This window comes from Periophthalmus magnuspinnatus, chromosome 3 (genome assembly GCF_009829125.3).
Source record: "Periophthalmus magnuspinnatus isolate fPerMag1 chromosome 3, fPerMag1.2.pri, whole genome shotgun sequence".
NCBI lineage: Eukaryota > Metazoa > Chordata > Actinopteri > Gobiiformes > Gobiidae > Periophthalmus > Periophthalmus magnuspinnatus.
In genome coordinates, this window is record NC_047128.1 from 15968563 (window position 1) to 15993582 (window position 25020).

Genomic DNA, 25020 nt, shown 5'->3' on the forward strand with positions numbered 1-25020 from the left:
TTCTTGACCCTTAAAAGGTACACCAACTACTAGTGGAGGGGTTATCAACTGCATGCCTCAAAGGATGTGTCATTGTTTTACCATACAATGGTGGGGTTGTCAAAAGTATCAAAAATGAAATACTAAACAATTCTAAAACTAGTATTGAAGCAAAATACTCATTTGAGTAGGTATCAATACTAAAAAAAAAAGTCATTCCCAAGACGGAAATGAATTTTTCCTGAATAGCTGTAGAATGATCTTGAGTTGTATCAGAACAAGTATAACACACATAGACTAGTATACGCCCATGGACCACTATGGAACCTCCCTGGAAGACTGAGGAATTACACAGATATAAGGCCACAGGGGAATATAAGTACCATTATTTAATGTTGAAAATCAAAGGGTTTTTTTTTTTTTTTTTTTTTATAATCATCGTGGTTTTGGAATCTGTACCGAGTATGAAACTTATTCCTTACTATCAAAATTGAGTTTGAAATTTTAGTATCCTAAAACTAATACTATGGAACTGTCTACCTCCATGGAATCAAGTGGCTAGTCCAAATGCAAAAATACCTGTAACTGAATAAATGCAAGACAAACAAGTGCAACACTGTCCCAGATGAAGCAATAAAATTTCTATGGAGAAAAGCACCTAAGGGAAAAATAACAGCACTAATATTGAAGAGCTGCAGGAAGGGGATACAGTTCTTTTCATCCTAAAATATGTCAGTTTTATGCCAGTACCTTATTTTTCTCAGCACTGTTAAGATCTTCCAGAAATCTAAGATTGAAGGTTTGTGTCAGACATCAGATGTACACCGTCTAGATCAGAGAATAGTAACACATCTGGATATTCAGGTGGAATAAACAGCAGATGTACAGTAAATCTCCTGACAAGTCTTACCTGTGACAGTACGCCTGCTTTCTTTTGGACTCCATGAAGCCCTCTGTGCTTGTACACGGTGACAGTTTTAAATAGAGGCTGGTGCATGTGCCAAAAAAAAAAAAATGCAGGAATATCTCAGCAGGAGTGGGTAGAGTATCCAAAAATGTTATTCAAGTAAGAGTAACGCACCCAAGTAAAAGTACAAAGTAGTGGTCCAAGAAACTATTCAAGTAAGAAACTTAAAGAGTAACGGTTGTAACATCTGATTGATAATTTGATGTCAATAATTAATTTGATGGACAAAATATTAAATAATAAACAAAAAAAAATCTGGTATTTTCAAATCACAGACACAAAATGGAATGAAACTATATCTGATAGGGATGCACCAATATCACTTTTTCCTAAAGGAGTACGAGTACTTCATTCTGAGTACTCGCCAAGACATTATTTTTGCAGGGGTTTGATTATACTAGTATAGCTATAGCTTATTTAAGAGGCTGTTTTAAATTTCCACTGAAATCACTGTAGTTTGTGAGAATCCCATTATAATTTATTTAGATAAACACATGGCTTTAATATTTACCACTTTGATGTTGTAGACTGCGCTCCACCCTAATTCAGTGAGTGTTGTCTTACTTTTACCACGGCCACACTTTCAACAATATGGACACACTATACTTCTTTTAAAAGCTCTGAACCCACTCTATGCAGTCATTGTATGTCAATTATAATAAGTTACAATGCATGCACAAGCAAATGCCCATGCCACTTAGCAACATTAGCACGCTACTATCGTAAACACAAGCACTGTGCTGATATCATTTGTGAACTATAAAAACCGAAAGAGTCTTAATCATATGTGACTGTCACAAGAACTGTACAAATATTTAACACTGAGCTTAATGGGCACAACAGTTAATGTGTTTATTTATGGTCACCTCTGCTCAGAGTACACTGCTCAGCTCAGAGGCGAGTGAGTGAGTGTCAAATAAGACGCAGCACAGTTACAGTGGTATCGGCTCTTACTATCGGCATCGTATTGACGAGTAGGAGTATTGGCAGCTGGTATGGGACTGATACCCGGCACTGGTATCAGTATCGGTGCATCTGTAATATCTGAAGGAGCGGTGGAAGACAAATGTTTAAATCAATTCATATTATCAACAAAAGCTTTTGTCACTTAGTCACAGTGGGAAGAGAAACCAGAACTTTTACTTAAGTAAGAGTACTTTCATGTCAATAAAAATATATTACTCAAGTAGGAGTATGCTACAAGAAAAGTACTCTGAAAAGTACAATTTCTTTTCAAAGTTACTAAAGTAAGTGTAACTGAGTAGGTCCAGCCAATCCATTAAAGACTTAACAAGTCTCGGGGGCCCTGGCGGCGCCTCTCACCTCCACAGAAGGAAAACTTCATTTGCAAAGCTAATCAAGTGTGAATGTCACAAAAGTACAGGGAGAGAGGCTCATTTTCTTCTGAGCTGAAGAGGCCTTTGAAGTCACACACATGTCAATATTACAGGGTGGGAGAGGCTTGTGACAACGCCTATTAAAACTATTAACCATGGGTATTCTGCATTCAGCTCAGTAGGTCTGGCTGGAGGGAATACAAAATGTGTTCTCCGGGATGTCTTTCTGCATCACACCAAAGTTTTCAATGTTACACCTGCTTAGGGATGCTAATAAGGACAGGTTAGTAAAACAAGCAGACAAAAACAACTGAGCAATAATTCTAATCTGAAGCAAGATCAAGATTCCAATAGTTAATTACAGTGGTCCCTCGCTATCTCACAGTTCACCCTTGGCGGTCTGTCAGATTTTTCCAGTGCAATTCTACACACTTTTTTTACAGTGTATGAATGCGCATTGTACTCTGCGTCCTGACCGCCCAAGGGACTGCAGACCACCGTCACAGCACAGAATGCGTTCTGCCAAATTTACATAAATGTTTGATCGACACTACAGCGAAGCGACGCCAGGACGAAGAGGCACTATCAATTAACTAAACAAGAGAGAAATGAGACAAAATGTTAATGCTTGCCTGAGAAAAGTGTATAAAGTGTGTGGTGAGGGGTTTTACAGCGTTAAAATTGCAAAAAATAAAGCTGACTACTTCGCGGATTTTGCCTATTGCGGGGTATTTTTAGAACGTTCAGCTCAAAAGGTGCACCAAGTCACTTCACGGAGGAAACTCTTTTGGATCGCTTGTATGGGGGGAAAAAGCAGTGTCCAGTGGGTCTGATTTCCCTGTATGACCGGAGCAGGAGCTGTGTTCGCACTGCCGGCAGAAAAACACAAATGAACAAACCTATAAAGCTATTTGAGAAAAACAGAAAACTATCAAAATGTTATGGAAGGACAGAGGGCAGGGTGCAGCTGATGTATCTTAAGCCCTTTATCCCACTCTCTGATGCTGCCTGTTTGAACAAGTCAATGGCACTATATCTGTGCAGGAGTCCCAATGAAGTGGGAGCCATTGAATGTGTCAGCACAAAGGACTTTAGACCGCCAGCCGCCACATCACACAGACTAATAGGCACACACAAGCTCTATTCACACACACTCAATGGACATTTGGATTGTGGTGAATGGCTTAGACCAACAGTACTCACTATTTATGAGCAAAGTGTAGGAGACGAGGACGATCGGCAACATGCAAGACAAAAGCAAGTCAAGAGGAAAACTTAACCTCTGTTGTAGGGCTGCATGATAGGAGAAAAACATACAATAACAATATTATTGTGATATTTTAATATACTTTATGGCACAATAAGTTCAGTTAATTTGAAACCAAAAAATGCACAAGCTCAAAACAAAAACTTTACAGAGCGCCACAGCTCATGGTCTTGTGTGAGTGTCTTTCCTGAAAACTCAAATGTGAATGAAATAAAGCCCCAGACATATCCTGAACAGAGAGCTATACCAGTGGGTCATTGTGGGACAGTGGAGAGGTCACCGTCTGACGACAGGACAGCAGTCGTTTGCTACAATGCTGCAGTGAGAGTGCGGAGGGAGGAGGCAGGACACAGAGTGAGAGACACGGGGAATATAAACATTCAGAGCTGCAACTACAATTAAAACTTAAAATTCAGATTATTGGTGTGTCTGCATCGATTCAGAATTGTTTTATTAGAATCAATGGTGCATCCAAAAATGATAATTTTTCCCACCCATATAATAATTTAATTATTACATTACAGATAAAGACAAATTTCTACAAAGGTTTATTTGTGAACTTACTTACTACTACATCTTTACTTTTGTTTATGGGTCTTGCTATACATTGGGGTGTTCAAACTGTGGCATGGGGGCCAAATGCGGCCCTCAGACCAATTTTTATTGGCCCTCAGTTGAAGTTGCCCAATTGATCATAATCAGTACTTTTTACGTCAAATTTGAGTAATCCTACCAATATAACCTAAATAACATCACACTGCATTGTCACACAGACCTAATAATAATATTTCAAGCCTTATTTAAAGTATGTTAAATGTACCATCTGAATTATCCACTGCATTGATCACTGGTCTGTGGCCCTACGTGTCGAATATTTTTCAAGATATGGCCCTCGGTGAAGAGTTTAGGCACCTCTGTTATACATCTTACAACTTTTCACAACATTACAACAAACAACGTACATATTGGCTATGGGCAACTGCTGAAAGAATCTGTGGATCTGTCAAACTAATGCTTTTTACAGTCACTTTGTCATATCCTTGTGCTCATTAAACTATTGGACTCACTGTGTAAATAGAAAAGAATGCTCTATTAGTCCACACAGGAGAACAGTCTGCCTGTAGGTGCCTGGAGGCAGTGAGCCATTGGTATTTAGACAGAGAAAGAAGCAGACCTCGGGGGAGGCGCCTGAAGCTGTGAGGGGCTTTGAACACGACTACCACTTGATGGACTCTGGGGGTCAAAGGGCAGTGCTGTGAAAAGCCAGCTTAACAAACTAACTGTAAGGGCAGACTCACTCAGCCGGGACAGAGGAAACAGAAAACAAATGATGGACTGTTGAAAAGAAGCTAGAACTTAGAACAGCAAACAAACAAATATATAATGGTTGGTTTTTTGAAAGATCTATAAAAACATATAGAGAAAAGACCTTTTTTTAAATAAAAAATATGTATTCTTTATTTAACCAGAGGGGAGCGTATTGTACAATTTTAGTGGTGCAGGAAACCTTAGCAGACATGGATAGAACATGCAAAGTCCACACAGACCCTAAGCTGCACAGGAGTTGAACCCAGGACCTTGCTGCTGTAAGGCCAAAGTGCAAACATTGCACCAATGACAATTAACTAACACTGACAATTAACTATAAGCAACAAACTATATACTATAGCCGTGTAGTAGGGCTGTCAAAAGTATTGAAAATTAGCTACAAAAAAGTCACATTCACAGGACAGAAATGAACCTTTCCTTTAGCGTTATAGCTTTAGAATGATTTTGAGCTGTATCAGAAGACCATATAGACTAGTATAAGCCACATGGTAATATAAAAGAAAGTACTATGATTTAATGTTGAAAATGACCTATTACCTAAAAAAAAATGAGTTTTTTAAATTATCATCATGGTATCAGAATTGGTATTGAATATATACCAATTGTCTTTCCTAGTATAGAATAGAACATTAGCATGAAGTATGTATGTAGTATGCAGTATTTTTCTTTGTTTCTGAACATATTGCCTCTCATAAATGCAAACAAATTGGGACTTTTAATACTCCACCTGTAAATGATGGTATTTTATTTAACTTTACCAACTTTACTACTAAAAACAAACGTGTCCCTGTGCAATTCTTTCAGTTATATGCATATAGATTTAGCACAATAGCAGAAGCAAACTTTAAGAAAGGCTTTGCAAAGGCACACTCTAAACTTGATGAATGGTGCTGTGGTCCACTACAGAGCAGTGTATTCATATTGGCTGATGGCTTTGCTGCAGCCTCACACTATTGAAGAAGTATCGTACAGATGAAGATAAAGGGGGAGTAAAGTTTAAGCCATTGTATTTCTTAAAGATTTGATGGTTTAGTAAACTTTCCATCCCCTGGAGTACAGTTTATGGAGCCGGGTTGCCTGAGCTGGACTCTCTTGTTAAACAACTCTTACCCGAGTGAACTGAGCCTGAGTTCTGCTTCAGGGGTCAGGGCTGAGGAAGTAAGAGGCAGCCCTTTGTCCATCAGCCTATTATCACATCCTGACGATGTGGCTTTGTCTGAAACCCCAGGGAGAACAAGTCCCAGCGGGCAAAGCAATACAGGGAAGTGGACCCAAGAAGCACAGAACAGAACAGTGTTAAGTCAACCTGAAACACTGTCAAAGTAAAGTTGTAATCATAAACACTGAAGATCTCACGTCAACATTTACTGTACTTACTCAAACGGACAGTTCCATTCATATTGTATGTGACAAATAGAGATGTTTTCTTTGACAGCATTTGTTTCAGTGGTTCTGGGCTGATGACTCCCTGGGCATGTTGTTTTGTGTCACTTTTAAGTCTACTGAGGTTCTGAGGGAAATACGTCATGCATGTCCACAGGATACGCCTTGATCACACTGCATAGAGAAATTGGGACAAAAACTACTACTAGGCAAAATATGAGGTCTATTTTCATTAAAGAAAAAGTAGTTAAAACTTGTGAGCTGTAGAAAAAACCCTACCATCTATGATCTTTAAGTGTTTCATCTTCTTGTTTGTAAGCTGTTGCGTAATTAACCTGGATCAACCAAGTAGCACACAGCTCACATTCCCTTATTGCACATGGTCCTGTGGGCTTAGGTAATGACTGAGTAATAATACTGTTAACATGAATAATTATAAACTAATAAAATATGCACATAATATAGCCCAAATCCTAGTTATTTAAATATCAGCACTGCCATGCCTTTGGGGTCAGAGGAAAAACTGAACAATATTTTGTATTTTTTTCTTTCTTCACTGAGTATGTAGTAGCCTGTTGACTATAAAATTCAGGTAAAAGTATCTAGTAATTAATTTAGCCGTTGTTGTTGAGGCACCACTTAAATAAGTGGTGCACCTACATCACCTACATTCCAGTGCGCCCAAATGAAAAAAGTGAAAAGTGCATCGGCACAGCTCAGGTGGTCTGTGCAGTGTCTCTTTACAAGAAATCCAAAAAATATAAACCTACATTTCCTTACAAACATCAGCAAATCATACAAACCAGTTGAGCTACTGCCATGCCAAGATTTTTATTTAGTTCAATGAGACCAGTGCAGAAAATACCCTACAGAAACATGATTAATAGCTTTAATATAACCGAAACGAGTACAAGGCTGAAAAAGCAAGAGGACGAGGGGTTAAACGGTCCCAGTGCGTGAGTCTGAATGTAGCGGGAAATGATCTAAAGAGGTTCCACTGTGCACAAAGTGGATTTAAAAATAGCCCCTTTTATCAGTATCTAATACAGCAGGAGAAGGCTAGTGAGCACTGAGCCGAGTAAATGAAGAATGGGAATAAAGGAGCGTCGCTGCAGGTTTCAGGTGGTCTCTGTGTGAGGGCAGAGAACAATAAAAACAAACAGGAGGAAGTCCGGCTTTAGCAGGGCCAACAGCAGCAGTAGCAGACCTAGTAAACATCCTCAAAAGTCCTAGGCCAATAACACTTGAAACTGTTATATATTGCAGCAGAAAATATTGCAGTATTAAAGGTGTACTATGTAACTTTTCTAATGGAGAGTTCTATTTGTCTTCATTGAGATGCTACTGCTTTGCCTAGAATGTTCCACAATATGGTATTAAATGTATCCATCTTCATGGAAACAAGCAGGTAACGCTGTGTTTGGCCAAGTTGTAAGGGGAGTGTGGTCTAAGAGGGTATGTTTTACAAGAGAATTTTTTGAACAATAAAAACACAGAAGGAAATGGAAATCAATTTAATACTGTGGACATTCCAGATAAAGTAAACCAACTCTATGGAGACAAGCAGGTTGCGTACCCACCACAAAGAAAAGTTACATTGTGCATCTTTAAAAGGACATTTTTCTCAGGTATTAGAGTAAAATGTGTCTTACGCCATGGAGGAGGACTATCGGACGGCCTCAAAGAAATTCTAGCAAACCGTCAGACGCCTCAGGAGGGGGAAGCAGTGCTTCACCAACACTGTTTACAGTGCGGGTGGAGAGCTGCTGACCTCAACTGGAGATGTTGTTGGGCGGTAGAAGGAATACTTTGAAGATTTCCTCAATCCCACTGTCACGTCTTCCGAGGAGGAAGCAGAGACTGGGGACCCGGAACCGTCCATCACCCTGGCTGAAGTCACCGAGGTGGTTGGCGAGCTCCTCGGTGGCAAGGCTCTGGGGGCGGACGAGATCCATCCCGAGTACATCAAGTCTCTGGATGTTGTGGGGCTGTCTTGGCTGACACGTCTCTGCAACATCACATGGTGGTCAGGGACAGTGCCACTGGATTGGCAGACCGGGGTGGTGGTCCGTAGAAGGAGGGGGACCGGAGGGTGTGTTCCAATTACACTCCTTAGCCTTCCCGGTAATGTCTATTCCAGGGTACTGAAGAGGAGGATTCAACCAATAGTCGAAACCTTGGATTCAGGAGGAGCAGTGTGGTTTTCGTCCTGGTTGTGGAACACTGGACCAGCTCTATACTCTCCATCGGGTCCTCAAGGGCTCATGGGAGTTTGCCCAACCAGTCCAAATGTGTTTTGTGGATTTGGAGAAGGCATTCGACCGTGTCCCTCCTTTGGGGGGTGCTCCAGGAGTATAGGGTCCGAGGCCCTTTGCCAAGGGCTGTCCAGTCCCTGTGTGACTGGAGCAGGAGCTGTGTTCACGTTGCCGGCAGTAAGTCAGACCTGTTCCCGGTGCATGTTGGACTCTGCCAGGGCTGCCCTTTGTCACCAGTTCTGTTCTGTTCATCTCATCTCTGCTGTTTGCAGATGATGTACCGGTGGTTTCATCGAGCCAGGACCTGCAGCAAGCACTGGGCTGGTTTGCAGCCGAGTGTGAAGCGCCTGGGATTCCACCCTCTCCGGGTGGGTGGAGAGTCTCTGCCTCAAGTGGAGGAGTTCAAGTATCTCAGGGTCTTGTTCACAAGTGATGGAAGGATGGCTCGTGAGATTGACAAGCGGATCGGTGCAGCATCTTCAGTGATGCGGTCGCTGTATCGAACTGTTGTGGTGAAGAAGGAGCTGAGCCAGAAGGCAAAGCTCTCGATTAACCGGTCAATCTACGTTCATACCCTCACCTATGGTCATGAGCTCTGGGTAATGACCGAAAGGACAAGAGTGAGAATAAAAGCGGCCGAAATGGGTTTCCTCTGTAGGGTGGCCGGGCGCACCCTTAGGGATAGGGTCAGGAGGTCGGTCACATGAGAGGAGCTTGGAGTAGAGCCGCTGCTCCTACACGTCGAGAGGAACCAGTTGAGGTGGCTCGGGCATCTGCTCACGATGCCTCCTGGACACTTCCCTAGGGAGGTGTTCCGGGCATGTCCCACCGAGAGGAGGCCCCAAGAAAGACCCAGGACACGCTGGCCTGGGAACGCCTTGGGGTCCCACCGGAGGAGCTGGAGGACATGTCCGGGGTGAGGGACATCTGGGACTCCCTGCTTAGACTGCTGCTCCCGCGACCCGGCCCCGGATAAGTGTAAGAAAATGGATGAATGGATGGATGGATGTCTGTATCTAATTATAAAGTGTTTAATTGTTTGTAAATTAGGAAGTGCACTGTTAGCATGCTAGTTGTTATTAGCTTTACTGTAACAGCAAAATTCCACTCTGGAATTGTGAAAATCGCTTACAAACTCATCGCGGTGAATAATTAGGATGCTCAGATTCTATGCAAACTATCACTAAACTATGCAATGTTTATAGAGAAGATGTTTTGGAGAACATCATAAACTTAGTGCTCATGATTAAAACGAAAAAACTTTAGTATACTCAAATAGCAGCACTTCATCTGGGCCATATTTTGTAAGTAAATCTAATTTTCACTGATGATGAAATTTGAATTCACATACAAGTGATTCATAAAAATATAACTAGATAAACAATTAGCAAAATAATACGACTAAGACTAATGCATTATTTTCATTTGAATGCCCAATGCCAGTAGGACTGGCAAGACAAAAACAAGCACATGAGTACACCCTTTCCTAAGTCCCACAAACAATATCCAAGGTTAAATGAGTTCTAGCGCTGTGAACATCTCCTGCAGCGTCTTACACACACATTAAAACAGATAATATGCAGTGTGTGAGAAAGAGCCAATATTAGATACCCACACTAACACAAACCCTGCATAATCTCCCTCTCTCTCTGTGGCTTAGGCTCCAAGCACGAGACACAAGACAACTTTCAGTCTCATCTCATCGCTTCATTGGCAGATTTGAAACTTGAGCATTAGAGCGATGATCTTTTTGTAAATTGCGTGATGCACAATATTCAGATTACCAAATAACAAGGATCTATTAATTCTTGGTTATCAGGAAGAAAAGAGATCCCAGATTCATGACATCAAATGAGCTGCTACGTTACTTGGAAGATCTGTAGTCGACTAAAGAGATTCTTGGAAGACATGTCTTACATGTTGTCAATCAAACAGGCAAACAACTGCAAACCACATTCTTCCAATTAAACATCTTTATCGTCAGGGTTACGCAACAATATGAATGCAGCCCAGTGGGAGAACAAAACATTTCAGTCCAATTGGAGTTTTATTTTTTTAAAGCTTCTAATTAATATTACACATTAGAAATAGACCAATATATCGAGCCAGTATTTGTACTTCTTAGAGAATCGGCTGTCAGCCTTAAATCTTCAGCTCAGGCCGATATTGTGTTAAGGCTGTTCTGCTGCTTAAAGCACAAAGCTTTATGTGAACACTTAAATGCAAAAAGATAACTGCTAAAACATGACTACACTACTCTGTTGAAGGTTTGTGGTATAAGGGGACTGTAGATGAGTTTGTCGTAAATTAAAAGTACATAATTTGGTGAAAAATTATCAAAATCGACCCTACATAATGGGCAAAAAATATTGACAAAGCTTATCAGCCGTCGGTTTATCCATATTCTAAACAATGGGTATCGGCATCAGCCATGAAAAAAACAAACAAAAAAACCCATATCGGTCGATCTCTATTACACATGCAGAAAGTGTAGGTCAAACAATAAATGTTTACAAGCCCATACAAACTCCAACGGTTCTCACATTACTCAGATGTTGAAGCCTCTGGGTTCTAGGTACTTTGAAATTAATCTTATTGCAGTAATGCACTGGGCTGTAGGTCGTTATTCGTTATGTTGATTAATTGGTTGATGGAGTCTTAGTTGATGAAAATTTGCATTATTTTATTTAAATAATAAGAATTTATAAGGAACTACAGCAGAAAGGAGTGCGTGAAAGTGAGCAAGTTAGGGAAGATTGGGTATTTTTTGGTATGTAAAAAGCTAATTAAACTCATGATTCACAAGTTTAATCTTTATATAAATACACTGTTTCCTAGCAATTTTTCTGCATAAATTGTTGTTTTCGCATGAACTTCCCCTGCAGGTGTAGTCTTGTGAGTGCAATTTGGGTCAGACACATCGAGATAAGGAATAATTTTGAGAGCTTTTGCCACATCCACTTTTTAGTCAACGTATCGATCGGCAGCATGTCTTTAGCTAAACAAGAATTTCTTTAGTTGATAACAGCCCTAGTAATACAGCATTATGAAAAATGTGCCAACACTTTGATTCCAAAATGTGTGTGTGCCTTCCATTGGTGTTGGGACATGACAGGATGACAGATGCCCTGACGTGGATCTCATGTGAGCCCACAGAGCAAACAGCACTCACACCTCCAGAGGGGGCAACCGCAGATGGTGGAGCTACAAAGGCTAAAGATGTCATTAGAATGGGACTGGGCACAGTGGTGGGCACTCAGCAAAAATTGGCAAATACCAGCAGAGGGATCACAGACGAATGATAGAATTTCTGAACAAAATTGTAGGGCTGTAGTTGCCTAAAGAAATTCGTGTTGGACTACAGACATGTCCCGCCAATCAATTAGTGGACTAAAAAGGGGGCGTGGCAAAATCCCTTAAAACTATTATGTGTCTCTATGTATATGAACCAAATTGCACTCACAAGACTACACCTGCAGGTGGAGTTCATGCAAAAACTACTATTTATGCAGGAAAAAAGTAGTAGAAAACAACCTATTTATATAAAGACAGATTCAACTTGTGAACCATGAGTTTAATCTGGATTTTTACATAGAAATACCAAATTTTCAGCAAACTCACTCACTCTCACTAGCTTCTCAGTTCTGCTTGACTAATCAAAATGATTAGTTAAGGCCTACACCTAGTTTTTCTTTAAAATTTACAAAAAAAGCTAACATTTTTATTCCAAAGACCCTAAATTCACCAAATACCAAGGTATACATCTCTCTCGTTAAAATTAACATTAAAAGAGCAGTACAAGTGCAGAATAAAAACCTTTCAGTTATACGCACAGCTAAACAGAACCAACATGCTGAGTCAGACCAAGGACAGCACTGAGCATTTCTGTAATTGGGCTGATATGCATAGTTGATGCCAGAACTCTTGATCGCGCTATATTGGGTGTGAGGGAAGCCATCTTAATTCCTGATTTGATGAGGCATTTTAGGTAACCACCTAAAATGCCTCATCAAAGGGAAGGGGAAGGGGCATGGGTGAAGGTGAGGAGGGAAAAGAGCGTGAAGAATCCCGAGAGGGAGTAGACGTAGCAAAGAGGACTCAGAGCTGGTCTGTGGGCAGGTGAGGTGATGAGGGTGCTGCTGGGTCTGAAACCTCTGCTGGGACTGTCACAGACCGGTCCAAGGCCTGTGATGAGGGCCCTGGGGGAAGTGACGCTGGGGATCAATCCTTTGCTGGGGAAAATGGAGGTGCTACTGAATCGCTCTCTGGGGGAAGTGGAGGTGCTGCTGAATCTTTTTCTAGAGGAGATGGTTGTGCTGCTGGTGGTGACTCCTTCGCTGGGGGAGGTCGGTGTGGTGCTGCTGGTGGTGCTGACACATTGGCTCGGTCTCTGGTGGGCGCAACAGGAATGCTTCTCTCATTCCATTTTTCTCTTACGGGCGTGGAGAGGGTTATCAATCAGCACTCCACCTCTGCTCAGGTGTGGGCCATTTCCCTCAAACAGGTCCTCTTGGTTGCAGAATAGATCAAAGTTCCCAGGAAGTTAGGAAGTTGATCTCATTTCAAACATTATTCCAAAGACTGAATCAATTTTGAGGGAGACTGTAGAACTGTAGGGTGTTTTTCTTCACTAACTTTAATATACTGTTCAAATCTCTCCCAAAATCACATGACGCAGTGTAAGACACCTACAGTGGTGTAAATAAGTATTTAGTCAGCCACCAATTGTGCAGGTTCTCACACTTAAAAAGATGAGAGAGGCCTGTAATGTTCATCATAGGTACACTTCAACTATGAGAGACAAAATGAGAAAAAACAATACAGAAAATCACATTGTCTGATTTTGGATTTTTGGTGGAAAATAAGTATTTAGTCAATAACAAAAGTTCATCTCAATACTTTGTTATATACCCTTTGTTGGCAATGACAGAGGTCAAACGTTTTCTGTAAGTCTCCACACGGTTTTCACACACTGTTGCTGGTAGTTTGGCCCATTCCTCCATGCAGATCTCCTGTAGAGCAGTGATGTTTTGGTGCTGTCGTAACATGGACTTTCAACTCCCTCCAAATATTTTCTATGGGGTTGAGATCTGGAGACTGGGTAGGCCACTCCAGGACCTTGAAATGCTTCTTATGAAGCCACTCCTTCATTACCCGAGTGATGTGTTTGAGATCACTGTCATGCTGAAAACCCCAGCCACGTTTCATCTTCAATGCCCTTGATGATAGAAGGAGGTTTTCACTCAAAATTTCATGATACATGGCCCCATTCATTCTTTCCTTTACATGGATCAGTCGTCCTGGTCCCTTTGCTGAAAAACAGCCCCAAAGCATGATGTTTCCACCCCCATGATTTAGAATAGGCATGGTATTTTTTAGATGCAACTCAGCATTATTTCTCCTCCAAACATGACAAGTTGAGTTTTTGCCAAAAAGTTCTATTTTGGTTTCATCTGACCATAAGACATTCTCCCAGTCCTCTTCTGGATCATCCAAATGCTCTCTAGCAAACTTCAAACGGGCCTGGACATGTACTGGCTTAAGCAGGGGGACACGTCTGGCACTTCAGGATTTGAGTCCCTGGCAACGTAGTGTGTTACTGATGGTAGCCTTTGTTACTTTGGTTCCAGCTCTCTGTAGGTCATTCACTAGGTCCCCCCCCATGTGGTTCTGGGATTGTTGCTCTCTGTTCTTATGATCATTTTGACACCACAGGGTAAGATCTTGCATGGAACCCCAGACCAAGGGAGATTATCAGTGGTCATGTATGTCTTCCATTTTATACTTATACTATGTCTTCTTTTATACTGATAAAGAGTTCAAACAGGTGCCATTAATACAGGTAACGAGTGGAGGAGCCTCTTGAAGAAGTTACAGGTCTGTGAGAGCCAGAAATCTTGCTTGTTTGTAGGTGACCAAATACTGAGGAATTTAACTATTCATTGATTAAAAATCCTACAATGTGATTTCCTGGATTCTTTCCCCCCATTCTGTCTCTCATAGTTGAAGTGTACCTATGATGAAAATTACAGGCCTCTCTCATCTTTTTAAGTCGGAGAACTTGCACAATTGGTGGCTGACTAAATACTTTTTTGCCCCACTGTATCTCAGAAATGAAGCAACAGTCAAAAGGAAAGTTTACATTCTAATCGGTCAATCATAATAAACTAATCACTAATAAACTAATCAGTTTGTCATTAGTCTCTAAACAGTGCACTTTCAAGACTGCCTGGTAAATCTACAATGACATCTCTGTATTTTTTACACAAAGGGTTATGTCTGTTCAACACTCCCTCTGTCGTGTCTCGAGCCAGACTCAGACACAACGGTGCAATCAGATTAGCTTTTTTCAGTGACGCATGTGAAACTAAGGAGCTCATTGGTCATTTAGAACAAACTCCTCTCACTTCAGATTAACTGATTTTAGTGCTTCGCTCATTTATTTCTGCAGAAATCTGCAATGTTTTCATTTGTTTTGACATGGATGGACCATGCCTGTCTCTGATTGGCTCATCCATCTGTCAATCTTGCCCATCTGAACTGGAGGAGACACACCAGTGACCAGGATTCCAGGCAACTTTTCCAAAGCCTCCTCCGCTCAGAGGGCTCCTGAGTGCTTTGTGCTGTGTAGTGAGATGTGCTGATTAAAGGCACTCATGTCATGAACAGTCCAACAGCTTTGGAAGGACAGACAGCTCCAGTAAATCACAGCTCAGTGTGACAGAGACACTATAACTGCTAGTGACAATGGAGAGAAAACATGGTTAGGGGTGCCATTTCCGACGTGAAGAGGTTTTTGGTTATCAAGAACTCAAAAAAAGAAACTGAATGGTGGGATTTTCTATTTTTGAAATGTAGAGAGTGGCCAAAGATGGGCAACAAATATGTGCAGCATTATAGAAAAAAATCTATGTGAAAGCTTGCTTATGAGGACGCCATGTTAAAAATAACATAAAGCAAAAAACCAAAGCATGCGGTAAAAAAGTTGTTGGTTTAGCAGTATTTAGTAGATGTAGTATTGACGACATTTACATAAAAGGCATTGTATGTTTTAGTATTAGGATTATGGTAGGCATGCCACAAAAATGAGAAATATTGCTGAAAATATTAGCAAAAACTCTAAAGAAGGATAAAAAGTGCACTTCACTGCCCAACATTTACACACTAAAAAAAACAAAAACTAGGTAGGTTCCCCACTGCAAATAAAAGGTATGACTTGGAGACCTCTGCAAAATATCGTTCCTCTGTCACTTACTGAGCGATGAGTCATAGTTATTATCGTGACAGGTCCACATAGAATCATATATATTGAGCAAAGCTACAGCCTCTGCCGTTAGCTACATTCCAATGACTGCACGGAGCAGTAAAAACAATACTGACTTCAGCTTTCACAGCGACCACGGACATGCCAGGTTTATTTAGTGGAGACAGGTCACGTCAGGTCTAAAATACTAATACGCACATTGGAGTAGGGTTGTCAAAAGTATCAAAAATCAGATACTAATTGATACCAAATCTAGTATCGAAACTAGATACTCATTTGAGTAGGTATCAATACTAAAAAAGTCATGTTCACAAGACAGAAATAAGCCTTTAGAATGATTTTAAGGTGTATCAGAACAAGTACAAAACCAAAGACAAGTATAAGCCCATCAACCACTGTATTAGGTATCGAGTCCATTCCTTAGTATCAAAATCGAGTTTGAAATTTTGGTATCATGACAACAGTAGATCACTGTGTGACAGAAAAACAATACACACTCAAAGTACTTGTCATATTGCTGTAAATAATTTTCCCATCTATGGTCACCAAAAAGACAGTGCGCATTTATCTGATCCTTCAGAGGACAAGTCAGGACACAGCCTACCCCACAACGTCCGGGCCAGTGCTGTATCATTAAAAAGCAGCCACTGCAATAACTGCGTGCAAAACCATTCCACAACTATACTCATTAGCTCTGGAAGTATCTAGATGTGGGAGATATATTGAAAAATTATTATCGTGTTGTATTGGCATATTTAGAGTATTGTGTTTCTCTGTGGATTTCAGAAAGATGAAAAATTAGGACAGTTACCATAGCGATAAAGATATATGTTTTAAATTGTAAAAAAGTCCTCAAAATGTCACCTATAACAGAAAGTTGATAATGTAATTTTGAAAAAGAGAGGCTTGAAAAAAAACAATCCTGCAGTATGTAATCTAGGGCTGCACAAATGATCAAAACTGCAATTTAAATGAAAGTATTTATCAATTCACACAGGCTAGGATTTTTTAACTATCATAATTTCCTCAACAAACAACACAATCTCCTGTCTTATTCTGCAAAAAAAACTGCTAACCCTGTAGTTTAGATCTGTACAAACATGTTCTGAAATGTTCTTGTATTAGCTTGCCAGTTAATATTTTAGTATTTTTGTCAGCACTTCTAGGCTCGTTAAAAATGTGAACTTTGAACATAACACTATTAATAAAAAATTAATCCCAAATCTATGTAAACTGAAAAATAAGGGTGCAATATAGTGATGTCTCTGTAGAATTGTGGTTCCACTGACTTTAGTTATGAATTACTTCCATTCACAAAACAACAATCATGGCTTCCTCTGACAGCAGCCTCAAAATTATCTCATTTACCTGCAGAATTATGCCAATACCAATAGTATACTTTCCAAAACAAACTCAGATAGCTCCTTTATCAGCCCAAACCTAGATTAAACTAGACATGTGTATCGTTAGCATATGAGCTAACAGAGGACTGCATTCCAGAGACAGTCAACACAGCTTTTGAAGTTGCTCTATGAAGCTTTAACATGACTCCGGAGCAGGCAAATACTGTCTTAAACTATTTATTTTACGAGTTCAACAGCAAAGCGACATGCAAACGATGGTGAAGATAGATACTGCATGGGTGAATAGCTTTAAGTGATATTAAACTGTATTGAAATCTGAGCTAGCCAGCCTTACCTCTACACTTTTTCCTTCATATAACGACCGGGGTTAGTGCAAACAATCCGGTGAAACGTGTCCCCGCCGGTTCGGTTCGTCAGTCCGGGGGAAGGGTTCTGGTTTGCCCGGGGCTGGAGCGCTTCTGAGCCCGCTGGAGGAGTGGATTGTCCGGCTGTAGAGAGTGGACTGACGGCAGTGCTGCTCTTGCTCCAGCGCCTGCCTCGCACTGGGAAGAGCAGCTGCGGCAACGCGAGAAGTCACGGGAGTTCAGGGGGAGGCGAGAGCCAATCAGAGCCGCGCGCAGGAGGAGACGACAGCCAATCAGACTCGAGGAAAAGGAGAAGGGCGTTTGTTTACGACCGGAGCGTGCACAAGCATGGGCACGCATCAGGTACGGTGAATTAAAGGGAGAGAATCCGTTTTTTATAGTGTTTCTTTTATGTTTGCGTTTGTGTTTGAACATGAGTTGAACCAAAAAAAAATTATTTACAAAAGAAATGCTACTTTAAGTGAAAGTGTATGTGGTGTTTTAATAGCATTATCTACTGTTCCTATTCAGTTGTCGGCCATTTTTGTGCAAACTAGGTAAATTTGTAGGTTTCTGGTCAAAAACAAAGCGTGTACTGCCTCCAGTGGCCTCTGCCATTTCCAGTAGTTGGTGACGTCACAAAAGGCGCCTACACTCCTCCCACAACTACATTTAAAATAGAGCTGCTAAACTGGGCAGTACTTGTAGGACTAAAGAAAAGAGTGGGAGAGGAGGAGGGGCAGGGTCTGGGGGTATACGAAACCGTGTAATTGGTCTAACAGGTATCCACACTTCAAACTCCGCCCCTGCAGCCGTAATCAGGCTGTAATCAGGACAGAGGTGGGTGATGTGACCAAATACCAGCCACTGGAGCCATAACATACCCATTTTTATACATTTTGGACCACAAAGCTGCATGTGTACCTAGTTTGCACTAAAATTGCCAAAAAATAGGGCTAGGAACATGAACATGCTATTCAAACATCATATGCACAGTTTAATATTAGTTTAATAGTGTTTAGTTCCACTTTAATAAGGGCCATGGTCATGATAAAGACTTACAATATGTCATTACAGTCCAAAAATACTGCACAACTTTCAGCAAACCAACGCAACACAAACATAGCTTGGTATTATCCTATATCATAAAACTGTAATAGTTAATTCTATCAACCTAGCTTTTGTCATGTGGAGGTTGGCATCATAAATGAACTTTTTTTTTTTCATGCTCAAAGCTTGCCTTATTTTAGCTAGTAGAATAAAAGAGAACGAAGACAGTAACATTACTAACCAAGGGTAAATGGCAATATTTATAATAGCGCTTTTCTATTTTCAAAGCACTTTAAGGAACCACTCACCCAATCACACACACACATTCATACACCAGTGTACACAGACACTGGAGGCAAGGGGGGTTAAGTGTCTTGCCCAAGGACACAACAATAGCATTCATCCAGAGGAGCTGGAATTTCACCACAATGGGTTTATAAGCTCTTTAGAGACCAGTGCACTTTTGGTGTGACAGTAAAGATAACAACAACTTGCTAATGCACACTTCCTGATTATACACATTTTGACTTAAACAGATGCTATACAATATATCCGTACTGGGGCAAGACAGATTTTGCTCAAATACACAGGAAAAAAATGATTTGCACAAAATATATGAAAGAAAGCTTTTCTCTCTGCCACCCGCTTGGTCCTGGTGCTATATCCACAGGGCGTCTCTAACGAGTCGTGAGTGGTGCTGCGTCTGCTGACAGGTTAATGAAACACCTCCATAGATGCACTACTCTGTGATGTGCAGGCCTCAGGGGCACAGAGAGAGAGAGAGCTCAAACTGGTAATCACAAATGGATTACATGAGTATCCTGCAAATGACTTAAAGCCCCTGTACCTGTTTTTTTATTTATTTACTTTTTTGTTTGAGCAAATATGTCTTGCTCCAGTACAGATAAAATAACTGTATAATTAGAAAAGCATTTTAATCTGATCATCAGAAAGTGCACTAGTTGTTGTTCGCTTTACTACCATGACAAAACTGCACTATCAATAATACTACTGTGTTCTATACCTGCTCATAGGTGTTGTGTATGTAAAATATTTAATACCTTTTCCCATTCAAAAGATAAACTACTTCCTTTTAAATGCAATAATGGCAATGGAAGTGATGAGAACTTTATTACACAGTTTACAAAATGTTATTACAAGAGTCAAAAATAGCTTTATCACTGTTCCAGGAAGTGTGCTGTTAGCATGCTAGTCTTTGTTAACTTTATCGTCATGGCAAAACTGCACTCTGGTCTTTGAGAGTTCTGAAAAGCTCTTATAAACTCATCACAGTGAGTAATTTGGATGCTCAGAATGAGGTAGGTGAGGAATAACATTGGACCACTGCAGATCTTTGAAAAAAATAGATGTTTTTCCATGTTTTTAAGACAGCACCTTTAAATAAACGTGTTCAGGTCTTTTAAGGTGATAGAATGTAATCAAAGTATCTGACGTTGCGTGCCAGTTGATGTTACTGCAGAGGGTTTAAAGAGACTCCACTGACAGTCATTGAAAGAGGCAGAAACAAGTGTGAGCGCGTGTGATTGGAGTGTTTTCTGAAAATGTCTGAAGGGTGTCTGAGGGTTTAAAGGGAACAATCGACTTTTACTGAGTGTTCTACAATGCTGATGGATCTTCAATCGTGTTTTGTGTTAGTCACACATGCTTAAACTGCTTTCTACTGGTCTCCAGGAAGCACTGATCAATATGCCTGTCATGATAATTATTATATCCACTTATCGTTCAGTATATGTAATCTGGAACTATATATTTTGGGGCTCAATATTTATCATGTGTACAATTTCTTTAGAAAAGTGGGGAAACTTGCAATTTTGTGTCACAAATGTAAGGTTTGAGCTGTAGAGGGTAGAATAAATAACATCTATGGCTCATTATTCATACATTCTGCTATTTATTGAGGCTCATGGCTTTGAATGAGGCAGTATATTTTAAAATGGTTTTACTGGGATTATCTTGCATTATTGTCACTGTGTTAGTGGCATCAAGTACTTTCGATATTAGCATTTATCGCGATACTTCTTTGTAGCAATATATCGTGCTTCAAAATTGGTTACCGTGACAGCTAAACAGATCAATTGCAAAGCCCTAGGAATTTAACTTTGGCAACATGTTTGTCAAATGCTCAGCCTTCATCTTATTTTACATCAAAAACTGCTGTCACACAGCTGCAGCGACTGCTGCACAGGCATTATATACTTTTGTTGTGTCCTTGAGCAAGACACTTCATCCATCTTGCCTCCAGTGTCTTCAGTGCACTGGTTTATGAATGAGCCTAAATAGAAAACTGCTCTTTATTGTAAAGTGTTGCTTGTATCAGAAGTAAAAGGTCTGTGTTAGAATTATCGAAACCTATATACATAGAGAAGAAACCAAACATCTGGGTCTAAGAAGACCTATTGTGTTTGTATCTGCTATATTGCACCAAAATGACTACACGATACTGCTGAATCCTATGTGTATCATGATTAAGAAAATAAAATTGGAGAATGAATTGAGTGCAGAGCAGTGGGCATGTGCCTGCGGCGGTGAAACATGCACAAATCACTCGTCATAAACATTCTGGATAAGTAAATGGTGATGGAAAACAGCTATAACATAGTTAAAAAGTCCATTATGCAGAATAGGTCTGATTTAAGACCTATACACCAAAGAGAGTGAGGTAAATGATTGTAGATGTCATGCAAAACATGTTTGCAAACAAAGGTGCACTTGTGGTCCCCTCCCGAGTAGGGATGAGTCAATAAACAATAATATTGCTATTTGCTATAACAAGAAAGACAATAATAGTTATTTAAAGAGTTATTATGCAAAATCTTTTTCTTCTACCATGTTATAATGTTCCCTCATCAAAAACATGCCACAAGAAACTTTAGATGTCATCCACGCATGTTTATTCTATTTAAACCCTCTTTATAGTTAGCTCTAAGATTCTGTCCATTGCTCCACCCACAAGCCTACATCACCCATGCTCCCACACGACAGCTCTCCATAAATATACAAAAGTATGATCCAAAACTGTACACAATAACTTAACAAACCTGATGCAATGAACAGTAGTTTCATTAGCAGAATGCACGCTAACATGTTAATACAACAAATATAGCATTTTCAAAACAATAAAAAGTAACATGGTGATTTAAATATGTTATGTGTTAGCAGTTAAAACCCCAGAGAAGTAAAAATATATTTTTATCTATGATGTTTTCTTCTCAATCAATGTTTTTTTCACTTTTAATAAAACACAATTTGATAGTAGTTGTTTAAGTAGTTGATTTATTTTATTTCTTTTTTTTTAACATAAAGCATCATGCATAACCTTTAGGCCAAAACTTGCCAAACTATAAGCATATACAGTTGAAGTCAGAAGGTTACATACACTGTATTAAAAGACACATATCAGATTCAACTTTTTCTGTTTTAGGTCATTCAGGATTACAAAAAAATCTTCTATTTGCTAAATGCCAGAATAATGAGAGGATTTTTTGAGACATTTTTTCATTAATTTCTTCAAAGTCAGAAGATACATTCATTTCATTAGTATTTGTTACCGTTGCCTTCAAACTGTGTGACTTGGGACAAAGGTTTTGGCTATCCTTTCACAAGCTTCTCACAATAGTTGGCAGGAGTTGTGGCCCATTCCTCCATGCCTTTTCTTGCAGATTTTTTGCATATACCTCTGTTGTGTTTAAATAAGCAAATGTGTCACCCTCAGATACAGATGTGAGTGAAGCTGATCTCACCAGAGGAAAGCCCCGCCCCCTGCGCCGCAATCCTGACGCAAGACCCCCTCAACACAGCCATCAAAGTCTGAGAAGTACAGGTAATGAGCCACTTAAGACTCTAAATAGCACACAAAGCACCTAAAGTAGAGCAGAAATAAGATCAGGAAGGCACAAATAACCAAAGCTACATTGTCTTGGTGCGTGGGAGGCAAGGAGAGTAAATAGGAGGAATTCAAACATTTAAGTGGGATGAAAGAGCATGCATAATGTGGTTTGGATTGTTCTGTGGGGAGAGAGTGTTATATTAAAATTTCATACTCCATCTTGATACAAGGTTAAGGTTAAATGAGTTGTGTGTAGCCTGTGGTCTTAATGTTTTCAAGAAGGTATTACAAATCACAAAACAAGAAATTATAACATAAACAGCCAGGCCATCATGCTGAATGCTTTTTGTAATTAAGAGTACATCAACATTACAATTCTTCATGACATTTAATCTACATCCTGCCACTTTATTCTGTATATATCTGTATGTCAGGAGCAGTGGGCTTGGTCAGGACTACCGTAGTTGGAGATAAACTACTGTGCACGATTTAAGAGCCTGGAAGAAACTCATGAAGAGACAGCGAGAAAGAAATTCCACACAGAAAGACCCGGGCGGTGACAGTGGTAAAGCTGTTTAATTATCAGTCATGCGAATCAACTGTATGACAACCACAGTGGGGGGAATAATGATGCTTTGAACTTCACCCACCTCGTCTTGTATGTGGCAACGCTGATGTGAAAGGCTTATAATCATGTGTGAAGTACGAATACTCCGAACACAAAGTTTCCTCAACCTCGAACAGCCATGAGACCGTATGCAACAGGGCTGCAAGATTTGTCGAAAAGGAATCGAAATTGTAATTTGAATGAATCCAGTTAGAACATTTTAGAAGTACCATGATCGCAATCACTATTCTTGTCAGGAAAATCGTAATTACATATTTTTTCCCAAATCGTTCAGTCCTAGTAGAGAAGCACACCCAAACAGTTGACTTGTACTTTTAAACATCAAAGCCATAAAGCTCCCTCTTGTATGCGACTGTGTGCGTCCATGTGTGTGTGTGCGTCTCTGCATGTCTTTGTGTGTGTGCCCCTGTGTGAGCCCGGTGTCTCAGCACAATAGAAGCTCTTGAAGTGGTGTCATGAATAATTTGTGAGAGGAGAGTTATTTTCCATAAGAGACGTTCTTACTGTAACTGAGTGCAGACTACAGCAGAGCACTTTACCACATGCGTCTTTTACACAGATACAGGCTGAAGGGGCTGATGGGCAGGCCCTGGAGCCCATCCCCCTGAGACAGCTTTACAATACAATAGTATCATGTTAGACTGATCCCAGATAAGTATATAACACCACATTACATTCACCAGTTGTGCTCTCTCTCTGTATTAGTTTTTGAGTTGGATATGGACAGAGTGTTGCTACTTAAACGTTTCTTGTGGAAGTCTCCATCAGGATGTTGTTGCATGGTCTGTTATGTTCCACAGTATCACACTAAACGTACTGTACTTATGGCTAAAAAATAGTCCTTACAAAATATGCATTCTTACTGTGAGTGGGCTCACCTCACCAGAGATCTGATCTGTAACTAAAGCACTTGCTTGTCTCCATGGATATAGATATGTTTAATGTCATACTCTGGAACATTTTAGGTAAATTCCATGGAGACAAGCAGATGGTAGACCATCTACCAGTAATGTTAGAAATATTTAAGTAAGGTATTTATTTTGTATTTGACCCATCAATTACTACGACAAGAGCACCCTGATCCAGATCCAGATCTTGAGTGAGGCTTGGTCAGGCTAAGCTGAAGGGGTGGCCTTCTGAATGATTTTAATAAAATATAATATAGATATTAGGATATGCACAGTATATATGTATATATTTTTTAAAATACAAAAAAAACCCAAGTAAATCAGAACTACCGCAATTCCCTAGGACATTGCTGGCAGCATAGTGGCTTCTTCTTACTTCTTCAAAGGAAGTGTGAAAGTGCTTAAGGAAAAATGTAGTGGTTTGTGACAGATCAGAAGAATAGATGGTTCCTTTTCACAAACATAAATGCAGAAGTGTGCAGCCTCAGCAGGAGCTCCACAAACAGAATATTTACAGTTACATGAGACAGCTCCTTCATCCCACTCACACAGGCACTGCAGATGCACCAGAGCTGGGTTTGTTTCAGAATGTCTGCTTTTAACCACAAAGTTTAGTTTAAAGTTCAGAAAGCAGAGTGTGATAGCCCACTCATCTGCAGTGGAGGATTAATGCGGACACATGCAGGACAGAGGTATCTTCTCTGAAAGGTAAAGTGGAGAGTAGAAAACCCTGACACGGTGATGGCACTAGTGAGAGTGTGGATATATTTACAGACTAACAAGAACCAGGACTTACACTTGTTGTCATTACCACTCAACACTCAGTGGTGGTAGAGACTCTTGTTGCCACAGTGGAGGGGCCACCCCTCTGGTCACTAACCACTCAGTCACATACCATATTCATACACAGGCTAAGTAGGTGAAGTGTCTTGCCTAAGGACACAATGACAGTATGCATGGAGAAAGTCTGAACCACTGACATGTAAGTGGGCAGAAATGTGCTCTAATAACTTGAGCCACCTATATTAATAAAGCTAGCTATGTACTCTGAGATGTGTGTGACAGAAGACCTTCCAGAGAAAACACTTCTAGAGGCCT

General features: G+C 40.2%; 1 protein-coding gene across 3 annotated transcripts in view; it reads right to left on the reverse strand.

Annotated features, from left to right (window-relative positions):
* glceb (glucuronic acid epimerase b) overlaps positions 1–17691 on the reverse strand; it is an 89409-nt gene extending 71718 nt beyond the window's left edge. For 2 of the 3 annotated variants that reach the window (XM_055231576.1, XM_055231582.1), the window contains exon 1: positions 17480–17678. The gene's annotated coding sequence lies outside the window, so the exon portion shown is untranslated. Of the gene's footprint in view, positions 1–17479 lie in introns of all 3 variants that reach the window. The other variant, XM_033991106.2, reaches the window with a different exon arrangement.
* Between the last annotated feature and the right edge of the window lie 7329 nt (positions 17692–25020).